General features: G+C 30.0%; 1 long non-coding RNA gene across 1 annotated transcript in view; it reads right to left on the bottom strand.

Moving 5' to 3' along the window:
* LOC109335652 overlaps positions 1 to 4,403 on the bottom strand; it is a 20,325-nt gene continuing 15,922 nt past the window's right edge. Inside the window, exon 3 of the long non-coding RNA XR_002106220.1 lies at positions 1 to 384. This is a non-coding gene — a long non-coding RNA (uncharacterized LOC109335652). The remainder of the gene's footprint in view (positions 385 to 4,403) is intronic.

The raw sequence follows: 4,403 nt of genomic DNA, 5'->3' as shown, positions 1-4,403 counted from the left end.
TTTTTTCATTTTTCTTTATCCTTCTCCCTCAAACTGAAACTCTCCCTAACATTCGAGAACTCTCATTCATCCTCTCTCTTTGGCGGATCTCAATTTCTACAAATCCCAAACTCTACTTCCATGTATTTCTTCTAAGTTATAAATAATCAATATGAACACATAATTTCATTCATAACTGAAATTTATTTTTTGAGAGAGTAATGGAGGAAAAGTTGAAGTAGAGAGAGTTCGATTTGGCATCAGTCGTGGACCTTTGTTCAGGTTCTTCTCCGGCTTCGCCGGGGATAGCTCCCTTCACCGCCGACGGCTTTCAAATTCTTCAGGAATCGAATCAAATTATCCTCAATGTTGATCTCCGAACATGTTTAATTTCAGACTTTGCTCCTTTCCTTAGATATTCTAGTTAATTAGAAATGTTATTTAAGCGAAATTAACATGTCTTTTTGTGATAACCGTGTTAAATGCTTGTCTCTGATTGATGCATTATTTATATTAGGTTTATCTTCATTTTTGGGGTTTGTTCAATCAATTTGCATAGTGGAAGAAGAATGCTCTGTTGTTAGCAAAAAAGTATAAAGCTAAATGATGTTGGTAAAGTCGTGTCTCACTTTTATATTGAGTTGTTTTACTTGGAACAAGGAAAATCACAAAACCGTGGGGGTTTTTGTTGTGTGAGTATAATAGGTTTATCATATAGCATTATTGCATTTTATCTTTTATAGTTTTCATTTGCCCCATTCAACATATGCTCATTTCTTGCGAGTTATACATAGTAAATTGTTGCAATATGGTTGTGGTGTAATTAATTGATCTACTGCCAAATACTTGTGCATTTTAACAGTGTTGTTTTTTATCCAGATACAATATTTAGGGGAGTTACTATGAAGTTCAAAAATGAGGAGGATTGTGCAGCCTTTCATTGTGTAATTGAACAATGGAAGAAAGAAGGCAAAGTTCAAGGTGATGCTTTAGAAATTTGTGTAATCGTTGTAAAATGGCCTATCTTATGGCATTGTTCCAAAAGAAACATAGGCAAAGGTCTTTTCTCCGTCCTCATCTTTTTATTTTTCATCCATCTAGAAGGATATTTTATAAAGTGACATTTGTTCACAAACTAAATATTAGTTATTATCATAAAAAAAACATGTAATGTATAGGTGCATCATTTTTATATGGAATTACAAGTTTTAGATCTATGGAATTTTTATATGGTAAATGGTACGTTATACATGTCGACATATTGGATAATTTGATGGTAGTTTATGATCTGCAGGATTCTAGTGATGACCCTCCAAAATCCAAAGTCTAAAGTATTAGGAAGGCTTCCACCAATAAGGCCATTACCAGACTCAATTAAACATGATAATCAAATTCATGTTACAGGTAAAGTCATTAGCTTTTTAGCCAGAGAATATGCAACAGAAGAGTTATTGCTCATTTACTTGTTCATCGATTCAGTATTTATTTCAGAATTAGTGCGTTTGAAATCTGCAATTTCACTTGTGACTAACATAAATAACTTTAATTCCATTATCTTACATCTTGTATTATTGCATTTTGCATCTTCTTTTTCTTTTCATTTCCACTTCCTACTTCATGTGGTTATATTTATTTAATGACATGCTTTCTTTATGTCCAAAGAGCTTGAGTCCCTGAGAGGTGATAATGATCCACCAGTAAAATGGACTGGTAAAATTTGAGATTTATGCAGTCCTTTGATGGTGAGTTGGCATATTGAAAAACATCAATGCATGACAATGAATAACAATTTCATCTAGCTCATTATCATCAATGCTTGAAATGATTACTATCCTAATATACAAAGTTTGTACATACGTAAGAAATTCATCTGATAAACCTAATATAAATAATGCATCAATCAGAGACAAGCATTTAACACGGTTATCACAAAAACACATGTTAATATCGCTTAAATAACATTTCTAATTAACTAGAATATCTAAGGAAAGGAGAAAAGTGTGAAATTAAACCTGTTCGGAGATCAACATTGAGGATAATTTGATTCGATTCCTGAAGAATTTGAAAGCCGTCGACGGTGAAAGGAGCTATCCCCTGCGAAGCCGGAGAAGAACTTGAACAAAGGTTCACGACTGATGCCAAATCGAACTCTCTCTACTTCAACTTTTCCTCCATTACTCTCTCAAAAAATAAATTTCAGTTATGAATGAAATTATGTGTTCATATTGATTATTTATAACTTAGAAGAAATACATGGAAGTAGAGTTTGGGATTTGTAGAAATTGAGATCCGCCAAAGAGAGAGGATGAATGAGAGTTCTCGAATGTTAGGGAGAGTTTCAGTTTGAGGGAGAAGGATAAAGAAAAATGAAAAAAAGAGGGTGAATGAAAAAAAAAAATGAAGATACAAGGGAGGAGAAAGAAAAATGAAGAAATGAAGGAGAAGAAGAAAGAAAAATAAAGAAAAGGAGGGTTAATTTTGGTACAAGTCATTTAATGTGGCTCTTTTAAGTATGGCTAACACAAACTTTTCTTGTAGTGTAGTAGTCTTTATTCATAGTCTACTTTTTTATGGTAGGAAACTATATGGAGTGAATTCATTCCTTAATGATGCAATTTTAGGTATGGCTTCTTTAGTCGATATATATTTGTTTATTACACCATAACTTCCTCTAGTTTTCGTGTTGAAACTTGCAACATCTTTTGGAAATATAATTAAACATCATAGCCATTTAACTTAATATGACACCATGCATTTCTATCAAAAAAAAAATTGTGGCCATGTCATAATAATTTTTAAGCATGTTATTTTCTATTAAAAGTTTCAACATTTGAACGCAAAACATCCTTTAATTTTAGGAGTGAACCCCATTCTCCATTACTTATGCAATATTATGTGAGTGAATATTTTATGGAAATCTAATGGTTTAGATCTACATACTCATTTAAATCATTGGATTTTCCTTGAATTAATGATTAAAATGTGAAGTAAGTTTAAAATTTTTACTCTTAAAGTAAGTGAATATATATCCTATATATTATAAAAAAATCTGAAGGGGAGCACCTTCCCTGTTCTTCTTGAGACTCATCAATATTTATGGATATCAAATATATTTTTAAGTTTAATTACATATTTATAATAATTAATATATAAATAATTATTATATAAATAATATATATTATAATTTTTTATTATAAGTTAATTCCAAAAAATAGGATTGAAATAATAATAAAATAGATTATATATAATTTTAAAGTAACTAAAAAATTATAATATAATTAAAAAATAAATTCATATGTGGCTCCCACTTATTTTGTTATTGCAATTAGATATTGCACATAGTTTTTTGTCAATACAAATACATGTGAATCGGATAAAGATTATCTATCCCATAATTTTTTTGTCTCCGTATCTTAAACTAATCAAATATCATGAAATTAATATCTTTTCAAAATGAATCTATCTTTCTTATTGACTTACACACTTACATGAATAAGAATGTATGATTCCCATCATATGAACCCACTTGTTTCGCCAACAGTAAACTCAATACAAACATTAAAAAAAACACCCCTCCTGTCTTATTCATTTTCCATTTTCTTGGCTTTTCTCGGGAAACAAAGCAAAACAACCAAATGTTACTTTTGCCTACCAGGTTCGCCAATCACCATTCCATTTTCATTTGTCTGAACAAAACAAAAATAATATTGAAAAATGATCCTCTCCGGCGGAATTTTTCTATTCTTATATCTTTTAGTTAATCAAAATTTATAAAATATTAATTTAAATTTTTATAATTTTTCTTTTTAATTGAATGAAACTTTATAAAGTGGAACATAAAAGGCTAGGGGATCCCCATTCTAACTGACCCCATTGTTATTTTTCTTCCAATTTCCCTGACTTTTCTCATTGAAAATTCACAGCCTTTCCTCCTTGAAACTCTCATTTGCACTGACCATACTTCGTTTTCATGCAATTTTGTTTTACAATGCATTAAGACATGCATGAATAATTCTAATCAAAACAATAAACTCCACCATTTAAATGAAAAACTTCATTTAAACATATTCAACCATAATTTGAAAGAAGAGTTTAATATCTATAAATTTTTAATGTAAATTTATTTAGATTTTTACTCAATTATCTACCATTTATATATATTAACACATTAATGATGAATTATCATAATATTCTTATACCTTGGATATTATTTTCTCTTTTTATAGTATACATCGAGTTACAATAAAGAAATAATTAATGTTTTTGCACCAAAAATGATTGCGTACGATAGTTGTTTTGCATTTCATGTATTCACATATCGAACTGAAGAGGATAGAATTCGCAGGAACCCTTTTGTACAGATAATAACACTGCTCCTTAATTTGGACGAGGTTACCTACATTGCTCTAATTTTCCACCAGCAG

This window comes from Lupinus angustifolius, chromosome LG20 (assembly GCF_001865875.1).
Source record: "Lupinus angustifolius cultivar Tanjil chromosome LG20, LupAngTanjil_v1.0, whole genome shotgun sequence".
Lineage (NCBI taxonomy): Eukaryota > Viridiplantae > Streptophyta > Magnoliopsida > Fabales > Fabaceae > Lupinus > Lupinus angustifolius.
The sequence above is the reverse complement of the archived record's forward strand: the minus strand, read 5'-3'. Positions and strand labels throughout refer to the sequence as shown.